Source organism: Lissotriton helveticus, chromosome 5_1 (genome assembly GCF_964261635.1).
Source record: "Lissotriton helveticus chromosome 5_1, aLisHel1.1, whole genome shotgun sequence".
Taxonomy (NCBI): Eukaryota; Metazoa; Chordata; class Amphibia; order Caudata; family Salamandridae; genus Lissotriton; species Lissotriton helveticus.
The window spans coordinates 1,914,531,226-1,914,545,325 of record NC_136065.1 but is presented as its reverse complement, the minus strand read 5'-3'; the positions used below and the strand labels follow the sequence as shown (position 1 = coordinate 1,914,545,325).

Sequence of the window (14,100 nt, the reverse complement as noted above, 5' to 3'; positions counted from 1 at the left end):
AGAGTAATATTATTACAGGAAGTGTCTTGTGAATTCAAAAGATCTTTCTGAAAGTTCCTGTTATCTGAATCCACGCACTGGTCTATAAAGCTCAAGCTGCCTCTTATCCTTCAGCCACTGCACCATCACTAGTGTAGGGCAGGCCCTTCCTGGCATTTTCCTGTTAGGCTAGCAAGTCGTGGCTGCTTCCAAAGCAGGATAGAATTCCATAACACAGTCTTGCCCGTTTTTCAATTCTAGTCCCAGTTTCTGGCAGCCAGTGTCTAGTTTGATCATTTTTTACTGGGCTGATTTTAGTTTCCAGTACATCAGTCATTGCTGCTGCCCCCGCTATAGCTTTCATGATGATTCCAGCTGCAAGATGGCTGCCAATCAACTTAGTGTAGGGGACCGGCCCAGTTAAACTTCACCTTGGAGAAGTCAGGCGAAGTGGGGAGTCTTTGCCGCCTTTGCTAGAGTGATTTCATGCCGTCACTGGCAAAAGATTCTCATTTTCAAGTGCAGCCTATCACTATTGAAACTTGAGAACCTTTTAATGTGTGCCTCAGCCTGTTTCAGGATAATGCATATCCTTTTAGAAGACCCCTCACTCACCAACCTAGTTGGTGACATGCTTCATCATCGGGGTCCCACCCCATAGGCCGAGTGCCTACAGGGTGTGCTGCGACACCTGATTACAGTGGAGCGGGTTCGTTTTTCTTTTATATATACAGGGCGATCAAACAAGTGATTTAAAAAGGGCCAACACTACTCACTGCAAGTTATTTATTCTTGAGTGCTTGAACCCTTGATTAAAAACGTGTTGCACCTATGCCTAATTAGGTAGGCTCCGGTGATATGATTAGTGTTTGATAAAAATAGCTAAGTGTGCTATGTGAAGTGTGATAAATACTATAGGTTAAAAAGGTCTACATGTTTCAACCATTGTATCATTTATTGGTTTTCGTCAGGACCGTGATGTTGAACTGGGTGGTCCACACACGCTAAGGTGCGTCCTGCCCTAGTCCAAAGTTAGAGTGCACAGATTGTGGACTCGTGTAAAAGAAGTGCTTTTCTTTAGTTCAAAGAAAAAACCTGTAAAAACAGGGAAACAAAGAACAAACAGGGCGGGGTCACATACAGGGGTAGACAGTACACATATGCCACATTTAACATATAAAGTCATACCAAGTCAGTAGTTGATGATAATCCTAGGTTGTGAAACAGAGGGATTCATCTAGTTGTGCTATATTGCTACAGTGCTATTACAAGACTGTGGCTGGTCGCTACTTGAATAATGCCAAAGAAGTGGTGTCGGCCTGGTTTTGGCATTTAGTAAATAGCTGGTGACAAATAATTTTCGGCGTGCTATGAGTGAGTGATCTCTATTTGTGATCACGAAGTGAACGGCTGCTGAAATTTGTGAGCAGTCGTGACGTCGCTGTTTGTGAATTGCAACGGGTATGATGTTTTGCTTACGCTTCCTTGCGGTATTTGCCGCTACATGGGCACCTGCACTTCCAAGACGGCAAGAGTCCGTCTCCTTAAAGTTGTTACGTAGCAAAAAGGAGAAAAAGAGAAAAGGTTTGCCCGGTTTTAGTTACCTGGCCGTTTGTACATGTGACATTGCCAGCGGGCTTTTTATTCAGAAATGCGAGGAACCACTTGTTCCTTCTTTCAAACGATCGCGCATCACTTACTTGCTGCTTCTGTTCGTCAGGCGGTAAACCTACTTGGTTCCGGCTGGTGTGCCCCGAGGAGTGACCGGAGCTCACTGAGGCTACCGGTAAAGTACCGTTTGGGGCGCTTCCTGGTTGGGCGTGGCCGCATCACGTGGTGTAATCACGTGACCTGCCGTATGGCCAATCAGGTATCTCCGTGGGCGGCGCTCCCAAATGATGTCAGCGGTCTCTAGTAGAAACGGCGGGGGCAAGACTCTTGTTTACGTTTCTATGGAGACCAATCGCGTTTTGGTATAGAATCGTTTTCTATGTGTTTAGAAGGGCATTTCTTCATTTCCAAGACCAATTATGTATTTTAAAAGGGCTTTTCTTCATTTCCAAGACCAGTTTGGGATATGAAATTAACGGATCAGCGGGCAGGGTCAGAATTAAACTTTAATAAATGTATAGTATTGAAGTCTTTGCTAGTTATTGACGCAATTTATGAGCACAGCATGAAATGGTTTATAGATCGATATTTATGTCAGTACACTGTTCCATGGAATATTGTCGTTCAAGCCAGACTTGTGGGTAGACAATCTGTACACCCATCTTTGCTCCTTTTCAAAGAGTCGTTTAGTCAGATTAGTTCCTGGCTTAACTTGCTCAATAATAGTCCATTCCAAGTCATTTGGTGTATGGCCTTTTGATAGAAAATGTTCAGTGAGTCTCGTGTTAGTCTTTTGGCACCTGATAGTGCTTCTATGCTCACCTATCCGGAGTTTTATCTTCCGGCTCGTCATACCCACGTATCTTAGGTCACACGGGCATGTGAGCATGTAGACAACATTCTCACTATTGCAATTTGTATGACTCCTGATAGTCCAAGTTTTATTTGGTTCCAATTGCAGTGTTTTTGTGTTCTTTGTGAAGGGGCAGACACTACAGGTTCCACATTTATAGTGGCCTGTCACTTTCGGTAAATCCCATAGAGTTGTTTGTGTTTCCCTTTCTGGGATTGTCTTTTTTGGTCTTGTGTTGACCACCTTGTCCTTTATGCTCTGTGCTTTTTTAAAAGAGAACAAGGGTTTTTCCCACCTCAAGTTGCCAGTATTTAGGATATTCCAGTGCTTCCTTATTATACTATCAGGTGCCAAAAGACTAACACGAGACTCACTGAACATTTTCTATCAAAAGGCCATACACCAAATGACTTGGAATGGACTATTATTGAGCAAGTTAAGCCAGGAACTAATCTGACTAAACGACTCTTTGAAAAGGAGCAAAGATGGGTGTACAGATTGTCTACCCACAAGTCTGGCTTGAACTACAATATTCCATGGAACAGTGTACTGACATAAATATCGATCTATAAACCATTTCATGCTGTGCTCATAAATTGCGTCAATAACTAGCAAAGACTTCAATACTATACATTTATTAAAGTTTAAATCTGACCCTGCCCGCTGATCCGTTAATTTCATATCCCAAACTGGTCTTGGAAATGAAGAAAAGCCCTTTTAAAATACATAATTGGTCTTGGAAATGAAGAAATGCCCTTCTAAACACATAGAAAACGATTCTATACCAAAACGCGATTGGTCTCCATAGAAACGTAAACAAGAGTCTTGCCCCCGCCGTTTCTACTAGAGACCGCTGACATCATTTGGGAGCGCCGCCCACGGAGATACCTGATTGGCCATACGGCAGGTCACGTGATTACACCACGTGATGCGGCCACGCCCAACCAGGAAGCGCCCCAAACGGTACTTTACCGGTAGCCTCAGTGAGCTCCGGTCACTCCTCGGGGCACCACCAGCCGGAACCAAGTAGGTTTACCGCCTGACGAACAGAAGCAGCAAGTAAGTGATGCGCGATCGTTTGAAAGAAGGAACAAGTGGTTCCTCGCATTTCTGAATAAAAAGCCCGCTGGCAATGTCACATGTACAAACGGCCAGGTAACTAAAACCGGGCAAACCTTTTCTCTTTTTCTCCTTTTTGCTACGTAACAACTTTAAGGAGACGGACTCTTGCCGTCTTGGAAGTGCAGGTGCCCATGTAGCGGCAAATACCGCAAGGAAGCGTAAGCAAAACATCATACCCGTCGCAATTCACAAACAGCGACGTCACGACTGCTCACAAATTTCAGCAGCCGTTCACTTCGTGATCACAAATAGAGATCACTCACTCATAGCACGCCGAAAATTATTTGTCACCAGCTATTTACTAAATGCCAAAACCAGGCCGACACCACTTCTTTGGCATTATTCAAGTAGCGACCAGCCACAGTCTTGTAATAGCACTGTAGCAATATAGCACAACTAGATGAATCCCTCTGTTTCACAACCTAGGATTATCATCAACTACTGACTTGGTATGACTTTATATGTTAAATGTGGCATATGTGTACTGTCTACCCCTGTATGTGACCCCGCCCTGTTTGTTCTTTGTTTCCCTGTTTTTACAGGTTTTTTCTTTGAACTAAAGAAAAGCACTTCTTTTACACGAGTCCACAATTTGTGCACTCTAACTTTGGACTAGGGCAGGACGCACCTTAGCGTGTGTGGACCACCCAGTTCAACATCACGGTCCTGACGAAAACCAATAAATGATACAATGGTTGAAACATGTAGACCTTTTTAACCTATAGTATTTATCACACTTCACATAGCACACTTAGCTATTTTTATCAAACACTAATCATATCACCGGAGCCTACCTAATTAGGCATAGGTGCAACACGTTTTTAATCAAGGGTTCAAGCACTCAAGAATAAATAACTTGCAGTGAGTAGTGTTGGCCCTTTTTAAATCACTTGTTTGATCGCCCTGTATATATAAAAGAAAAACGAACCCGCTCCACTGTAATCAGGTGTCGCAGCACACCCTGTAGGCACTCGGCCTATGGGGTGGGACCCCGATGATGAAGCATGTCACCAACTAGGTTGGTGAGTGAGGGGTCTTCTAAAAGGATATGCATTATCCTGAAACAGGCTGAGGCACATGATGCTGAATTGAGCACTTGAGCCCGTATTCAGAGGAACCCACTTTTTTGTTCTCTCTGTTTGAGTAGATACTCCTCCATTGTTTTTGTAATTAATTCTGGGGACCAGGAGTTCTCAAATCACATTGATAGGTGATAAATCCCTCACTCTCTCGTTTGTTGTTTAACCTTTTAATGTGTCCATTTCACATTTTATTTCAATCACACTTTTAAAAGCACACACTTTAGGTTGGCTGGCCCTTTAATTTGCAAACTAGTATGACGGTGTATAGGTATGGCAACCTTGGTGACTACATGAGAATTCCTGTTCTTTGTTTACTTTGAAAATCTACCATCCAGTGTTTTACTGTCTATTGACGTAATCAGCTCCTGTCCACACATGAAGTTGAGGTTTCCAAACCTCTTCTTCCAGCCAACCCCCTCATCATCAGAGCCTGCATGGGTTTTAGAACTTGAACCGTCTGCAGAGGGGTGGGGGAGAGGGGGGGAGTTTTTTCTGGCCTGTGTTCTCATACATGGCGCTTTTGTTCCCACATAGCTTCTACAACCCAGTTAAGGCTTTGACAAAGCATTGCAGTTCACTTGCCACACAAACATGTGCCGACTTTACCATTCTTCCTTCTTTAATTTACTCTAGTGTGACAGTCTCACCCAATGCTTAAGCGCGCTCTATGCGGGAGGCGAGAACATGAAGCACCCCGGGGGCACTGCGGACTCATACCTTTCTGCTTCAGGTAATGTGAGCCCTTCCAAGAAGTGGAACATAAATAACACTCCTTGCCTCAGGGGTGACCTGTAGAAGCTGCTATGTGATAATTACAGCCCTGGCTCTAAAACGAGCTTTGATTCATAGATAGATATATTTTAAGCACTCTATGTTGTTTTAAAAACTATGCTCTCACGATCAAAAATGGAGTTTCTTATCCAAACATCAAAAGTGCATATTGAGTTCACCGGTAATATTTAATAAGGCTCCTCATGTTCAGAACACCCTTTTGTTATTCGTTCAATTTCTTGGTGGAAAAAAGAGATTGAGGGGCATATTACCAACGTTAAGCGATAGTTATCGCTAACGATGCTTAGCAACGAATTTTTTAACGCTAAGCATCGTCAGAAATTATCGCAGATAAACCTTGCTATTATCAAGGTTTATCGCAAATGCGATAAAAAACGGCCGCAATGCATGAATATCGCTGAAAAGTCAGCGATATTCATGCATTACCGAGCTAATGCTCTTAGCCATGTTATCCACCTCCCATTGGATAGCATGGCTAAGAACTGCTCAGGGCAGGTGTTAGTTTTTGGAGATATTCGGGCTTAGCGCGAATATCTCCAAAAGTTGGTAGTAGGAGATAGCGATGTTAGCGACTGTTTCCAGTCGCTAACATCTTGGCACGCCCACTTTGCATGTCATTAGTGATAAATATCACTGACATGCAAAGTGGGACCCAAGATGGTCGCTATCTACTACTAGCTGTGGCTAACTGGTGTTAGCGACAGCTAGGTAATAGGGAGATAATTTTATCTCCGCTTTCTTGGCTTTTAAAGCCAAAAAAGCGGAGATAAACCCCCTTGATAATATGCCCCGAGTGTCCAGAATGACTGATCTGAGACTATCACTGATTTATACACTGATACATAATACCTATTCTGTTAAGTTGGTGTAAAGTTGTGAAATTTTACGAAGGTCTAGAAAGAAATGGAGAACTTTACCCAGTTGTTAATTTATTTCCTTTGTTACATTGAGGAAACATGGTAACTTTTGCGATAATTTGTTGGCATATATGTTTCACATTAACAACATAGTTTAGCATAAGGGGAGAGGAGATGGCCTAACGGCTAGGGCGGTTGACCTCGAATCTGGGGAATCTCCCCGTGCCTATCAAAAATGAATGTGTCCTCATGTAATGCAACTGGTGCTATATAAAGTGCTCTGATACCCGATACTGAGACAAGTCGCGCTATATAAAACTCCGTAAAAAAAAAAATATGTATACATTTACTCCTCGGGTAGGGTATGATTCTCGAAACCTTTTGCAAGATAATGCATTTTGTGTTTACAGGTGCAAAGTACTTTGCTATTTCCAAAAGTTATTTGTGCACACTCATAAAAATAATAATTCACAAAACGTTTGAGTATATCTACGAACAAAGGTGGGGATGGGGCAGGGGCGGTGGAAGGTGTGGGCATTACATGGTATGAATGCCATGTGAATTTATGAACACCCAACAATTGCAGTTATGGCATTCAGCCACTTCCCACCCTCCAATAGGTTAGAGATGCACTTCTGTCAAGAGTAAGAGTAAAACTATTTCAATGGTGAGAAAGGTAAAAAAAGACGACCATAAAATATGTGGAGGCGCAGGAGTTTTTCTATATTGAAAAATGTTTTCCAGAACAGAAAAAAGTTAGCAGGTGCATTTACAGTTTCATGCCCCATTTTCTCATGCAAAGAGATAACTGTCTATTTTATATGTTAAACGGATTTCTGTACAACCTGAAAACTTTTGTGAATTGTGCAATGTTGGAAATTTGTATCCAAGTGATGTTAGAAACCAGTGGGTGCAGATAGCCACAATTTAGGTGAAGCGAGTGCTCACAGTTTTTGTAAAATAAGAAATGTGGTTTTTGTCAAGTTTCGAAAAGGTGACAAACTTGATACTTTTCTGAATTTCATAAAGTTTGCCCTAAAAGTCACTAGCGAGGGGAAACGTTCAATTTCATCTGCTGAACTGACAAAGTACATAACAATTCTAATTCCCAAAATTACAAACTCTGCCCACTTAGCAAAAACAAAATTTCCCCAAACTATTTTTAGATTGGCTTTCTCGCCCACTAAAACTTACCATTTGCCACGTGTTTTTTCCCACTTCCCACATAGTTTGCTCACTTTACAACATTTTGTAGAAACTCCTTGAAGTTGAATATTGCTAACTAATGTATACAACTTTGGCCAGACCTAGTAGTCACCGTGCTCCTCAGTTTCGAAACACCCGATTACAAACAGAAAGCAGTCACTATCTGCTCTCAAAGACCGGTTTTATTGTGACTGAGTAACTGATTGTAAGGAAAACGGCTAAAGACCCTTTTGTGATTAGAATCAGGGGGTTCAGGTAGGATAATCCTAAACTCTTTCTTTTGAAACTGCTTCTGTGATACTCCTACTTGAGTAATTAATTTTTTGTGCATCGACTTTATTTTGTTGATGGAAGTGCCCGTATATACTGCATGGGGCAGATTTACAATAACTGGTGCATCCTGCATATCAGCAGGGATGCGCCAGTTATATTGCGCCGCAGCTCCGCCACCCTGGATGCCTCGTATTTACAATGCGGCGCACCATTCGGCAAAAACGGTACAGATGCGTCACTCATCTGTGTCGTAAAAGCAGCGCATTGCTGGAGTTGTGTCGCAAGCGTGACGCAGCTCCAGCAATGCTTTGGGGGGCCCTATCTCCACAATGCTGCGTCAATCCTTACGCCTGCTTCAAGCAGGCGCAGGGTTTGACACAGCTTGGGCCCAAAAGTGACCGAGTGAAATCTTGTAGATTTCACTCAGCCACTTTTGGAGGCGTTCCTGTGCCAGAACGCCCCCCCAACCCCATGCGATGGAAAGCCTCCTTCTGACGCAGGGCTTTACAACATGACGCATCTCGGAGATGCGTCACATTGTAAATACCCCGCACAATGGCGCATCTTTTGCGCCACCGCTGCGTCACAAAAGTGACGCAACGGTGGCGTAAAAGAGGCGCAGGGGCTTGTAAATCTGCCCCCATGTTTGTCTTTGCACTCGAAGGGTTGTTTTTATTAATTTAAGTTCCTCCTGTGCATTCATTTCAACACCTCCAAGGACTATTCTTTAATGCCTGTTGGCTCCAGGAAGCTGCGAGCATCTGGAGAAATTATAGAGTGTATGTGTGTGTTTATGGGTGTGTGTGTGTATGTGCAAAGGTGCACTTGGCACCCTACCAGCTTTCCACCTGTACTCTCTCTTTAGCTCTGGGTTGTGCACTGATATGGACAGTAGACAGTTTCTGCTTAAGCCAGTTTCCTGCACACTCACCCAAACAAAGTCGTACGAGATTCTGGCAAACCACATTGTTTTTGTTCTGAAATCATAATTTGCATAAATCATTATAATTTTGCAACATTTTATCTAAGAACGTAAACATATTTGCAAACTGCCACTTAGACCCCAGTGCATGGCCCTGAGTTTGCAGGGGATCCTCTAGAGTAACTATTGTCCTTTCATTGGACTGTAAGTGACTAGCAGTGGTGCCGGCAAAATATTGTAGTAGGAGCGGTAGGCTCTTTCTGCCTTCACATGACAGATGCCTACTGGTCTCTCCTAAGTAAGCAGATTATCTTGATAGAACCTTCTGTATTTCTCACTGACTCCCCTGTTTTCTAACTAATTGCCAGACCCTTATTAATCTCACTGTCACCCATGACGTTTCAGCCACATTCAACCAAATTCCTCTTACGGTCCTGCTTGAAATTTTTCGATTCACTAAAGTATACAAAAAAGGAATGGATGGAATGCTTGAATTAATCATTATTTTGCACACCATGCCACCTCAGTTTGGACCCAGCTATATGCAAAGCAGTCTTGACCCTGCTCCAGTGGGAACAGCTCAGCCTGAACTGCCATGGCAGGTCCACCCTGGACCAGAACACAAGCAACAGAGGCCCTGATTAGGCCTCATTAGATAGATATTGCTTGGTTCCTGTGACACAATGTACACGGGACCCACGTCTGGACATACCCGTCCCACGTACAAAAAAGTGATGGATGGCATGCTTAGATTAATCTCAGCCACTGGTAATTAATCCGGCCGCATGCCAAACCATTATTTTGCACACCATGCCACCTCAGTCCAGTCTGCTGCCTCTAACCAGTGAGCCACACCACTCCACTCCCTAGTTCCAATCTATTCATGCTTGTGTCTGTTAAAATGGATATAAACATCTTATAATATGCGAATGATAAATACATGAATAGATTGGAACTAGGGAGCTGAATTTAATGATGCAACACACACCAATGGTAAACATGAGTTCTATCTCAGATGACATAACAAGATCAATAAAGATTGGAACTAGGGAGTGGAGTGGTGTGGCTCACTGGTTAGAGGCAGCAGACCCGGAAGCAGAGGACGGCCCGGGACCAGGGTTCAATTCCCGACGCGGCAGGGTCGTGAACCAGGCAACTCTGGGCATTAGCTTGCCTCATCTCCACAACGGCCCCCCCACAAACGCCGGGGATGCCTGGTTTCACCTTGGAGATACCCAGTAGGGAACATCTCACAGGGAAAGCCAGGACGGGTTCCCCAGCGGTCTATAGCGCCAGGACGCCTCCGGGTAGCAGTGCGCTTTACAAGACACACACATTTACATTAAGATCTAATTCCTAAGTAAGCCATAATAACTTGCCCACTCCAAGATGGCAGCCGAATTCGCCCTATCTACTTGAGAGGCATAAGAATGATATAACGTTAGTCCTGTTTCGATCTCCAAACGACGGGCTCTATAACCATAGCACTTTGCTGCACTTGATCCTTGCTTCATTTCGGATGCATGCAGCTACGCTGACGACCCACTGAGTTCTTCATGCAGGTGAGAGCTTGAAATAAGACTTAGCCATACCAGGCAATATGCACGCTGCAACATAATTTTTATAGATCTCTGTTGTTCTGAATTTACAGATCTTTCGTCTTCCATAAAGAATTAAAGTACAGGGGAAGACGTTGTGCGACATCATTTTGCGCAGTAGGTATTGACCAACCAAGTAGTTCAGAAAACCAGTTGTCCCTATATTATAAATAGCATTGACACAGGTACTTTCTCTACACAGGTTAACAATTATCAATCATCCGCATTAAACTTTGAGAGCACTTTGAGCTGAACCAACCGAAATTTACTCAAGCGGAAGATTTTACATGCCACTCACTGTATAGTAGGTATGAACATAATTAAGTTAATCTTCAACTCAAGCACCTCTGAAATTCTAACAGTGCTAATCGAGTCGTTCTAATTCCTACACAGGGCACTATTGATCGCCTTTTTAATCACCAATAGAGTATATTTGGAGGCTACAAGACTTCACCTTATCAGGTATATTGATCTAAATGTTTGGAGATTTTAGCATTTGGCTAACAATAGGTATATCTTACAATTTTTATACCTGCTTATATAGTTAATTGAACTGAAAACTTCGAAGGAAAGTGAGTGTTAGGATACCAAGACTTTCTCATTGAAAATGGGACATGACATAAGTCCAACTTTTCATTCAGCCCCCCCCCTTTAGAGTTGCCAGAATGTTGTGCAAATAGATACATAGAGAATGCGATCAAGACCACATTATATGCAAGATGTACAAATTCTTCTTCAACATCTGTGCTACTGAGTTAAAAGCCTTTTCAAGTAGAAATTCCAGTGGGTGACTGCTCGCGTAAGATAAAAGTGATTATGTAGCAACATATAAGTCACTAGTGTTCACAAAACAAGTAAATACACCCTGTTAACATAATGTTTAGATATATGAATATTAAAAGAGGGTTGATACACAAAGCAGTGTTAGGATAGACACGCCCAGTATGTGATGTAAATATGTGATAAATGTATAGTTTTCCGAAACTAAGATGTATTTTGAATCGAAGCTCCAAAACAAATTTAAAACAAATGTATAAATTGCTGGTTCAATGCACATTTGAATTTAGTTAGACGTCGAACGATTGTCTTTCAACATAGAGAGGTTTGGTGTGATATGTATACAAGATTAATAAAAAAAAAATGTGTCCCAGTATAGGCGATTGAGATTGTTTTTTAATTACAACTCTGTCTTTTTAGGGTTTTCCAGATATGATTTATATGTCCTGAGGATGGTCTCTTCAACTCAAGACTAGAGACCGAAACGCCGACATGTACGCTTTGTCTGTTTAATTAATCGATCAACTGTGAAGAAGCAGACAAGCGCATACAATTGTTATAGAGAGTTTTCTTTTGATTGTTATTTCTGAATTATTCCTCCTATAACATTGTTAGATTTCTGTACCCTTTTTTTAAATTTATCTTTGGAGTATTAAATACAAACTTTTTTCATACACACCTTCTCCCTCTCTATTTGGATCACTTGAAGTGACCTATATATATTGATTGAATATCTGAGATTGTTGCTTTGCACTATTGGTCTTATATATATAAGGCCCTCAAGTACTGTTTGAAATTCTATGTGAATTATATAATAACAAAACCCCTTGAAGGTACCTCTACCCTACCATATCCTTTGCCACAACCCTCAAGGGTATATTGGGTTGCTCATTTGTAGTTACTACAGTCCATAATTGACATTTACCTTCCAGGCCCTGGGTGCATTTTATACACCATATACTAGAGACTCATACGGGCAAATTAAATGTGCCAATCAAGGATAATCCAGGTTAAGGGCCCGATGTAGGTAAATCTTTTTTACCACTTCTTAAATACCGATTCATACCGAATCGGTATTTAAGAAGTGGTAAAAAAGAGGAGGGGAGATGTAGGTATTTCAGATTCGGTAAATACCGAATCGTTAAGATTTGGTATTTACCGATTCTGTAAATACCGAATCGGTAATGCCCATTGATTCCTATGGGCATTGAAGCCCATAGGAATCAATGGGCATTACCGAATCGGTATTTACAGATTCGGTAAATACCGAATTCAGCAAGGGTGCAGGGGGTGTCACTTTGACACCCTCTGGCCCCCCACAAATAGGCATGTGCGCCATGTGGCACACAGACATGCCCTAAGGGCATGTTTGTGTGTCACATGGCACAGGTGTGCGTGCACACATGTGCATGCACACCTGGATTCGGTATTTTACCACCCAATTGGATTGGGTGGTAAAATACCGATTCTTAAAGCCCTGTGGCACTCTGACATGTGCCAGCTACATCTGCATTTACAGAATCGGTATTTTACCGAGTCTGTATTTACCGATTCGGTAATTTTACCGAATCGGTAAATACAGAATCGGTAAAATACCGATTCTGTAAATGCATGCCCTACATCTGAAAACCCTAATACCGGTCCGAAACGGCCAAAATCGGCCATTTCCGACCGGTATTAGGGCTCCTACATCTGGCCCTCACTGTGTTCAAAGTGAGTGCACATGCAATCTATTACTGGTTAATATCAGTAAAGTGCAGAGTTCTAAAGCCAGCACAGCAAAAATAAGGTCCAGCAGAAGGGGACAATCTGGGGTGACCATGAAGGAAAAGCAGATTTTCTACATATATACGATCTCGGGTGAAGTTGAATTCTATGCCCATAAAATGGGGCAAAGTTGAAGAACTTCATTAAGTCCAAACTTTCGTTTGAACCAACTTGTGAAGTTGGATTCTCCACCCAGAATGAACAGGAAATCAGGCTGTATGTTATGTGTGTCACTTAGAACCACCATAGCCATGAGTAGCAGATAAACACTATAGCTGTCACATAGAAGTCATGTTGATTAATTTCCAAACTGCCAGATATCCTGCCCTGGGACTTCCACCGTTGCAGCTAGAAGCCATGATGACTGGCGGCCTAGCATTGCACCTGTTCCATTGAATGGCAGCGAGAACTTTCCAGCTTCAGCACAGTGACTTGTTTTTGCAGAGCTTTTTTTACCTGCACTGTTTAGAGTACATTACGTGCGAAGTTAAGTATTGAAATGTCTTGGAAAACATTTGTGAATATCCAAAAGCAAACCCACAAATGTGGTTTAACAGTACACATAATGTTGTGTTCTAACCACATTTGCATGTGGTTTCCTAAAAACCTGGTTTGACAAGCTTTTGGAAACACGTGCTGATCTGAAGTGAGTATGAAATGTGTCCGTGGTACATGCACAGGCCTGACCCTGCTAATTCCGATGGGCCTATCAGAATCAAGAGGCCCGAAAGGCGTCTGGTTGTTCAAAACAGCTGAAAACTTCAAGAGGCGCTGAATTACAGGTGAAACGAACCCAGAACTACAGATTCACCCAGTGGAACCAGGAGGGAGTGCAGACTATACAGGTGCAAGTCAGGGCGCCGATTAGCCCTAAAACTGTGACGATCACATGCATTTACATATTACACAGAAGAAGAACCACTTACTGCATGGATGCGATAGCCCTTACACCACAGATGAAGGCTTGGCACTGCACACTGGAAGGCCATTACATCACAAATGGCAGATTGGTACTGCACAGATGTGACACCCATCCACCAGAGATGAGGGTGCTACGTTATTACATCAGCAGATAAGGTGTTGCTAACACTACAGAGGGACCACTTCTTACTGCGTAAGTGAGCTGGCCCATTCTACACAGATGCACATGTTCTTATGTCAAGCATGGCGGACCCTTCCTTCACATAAGAGCCTGTACACCACAAATGAAGACCACTTTGTGACATCACAGGCACCACAGGTGATGGGCCATTTAAGTCAT

General features: G+C 42.6%; 1 long non-coding RNA gene across 1 annotated transcript in view; it reads left to right on the top strand.

Moving 5' to 3' along the window:
• The window catches only part of LOC144753876 (uncharacterized), a 59,598-nt gene extending 47,869 nt beyond the window's left edge, over positions 1 to 11,729 (top strand). Inside the window, exons 2-3 of the long non-coding RNA XR_013594584.1 lie at positions 5,281 to 5,377; positions 11,493 to 11,729. This is a non-coding gene — a long non-coding RNA (uncharacterized LOC144753876). The remainder of the gene's footprint in view (positions 1 to 5,280; positions 5,378 to 11,492) is intronic.
• The last annotated feature ends 2,371 nt before the right edge of the window (positions 11,730 to 14,100 follow it).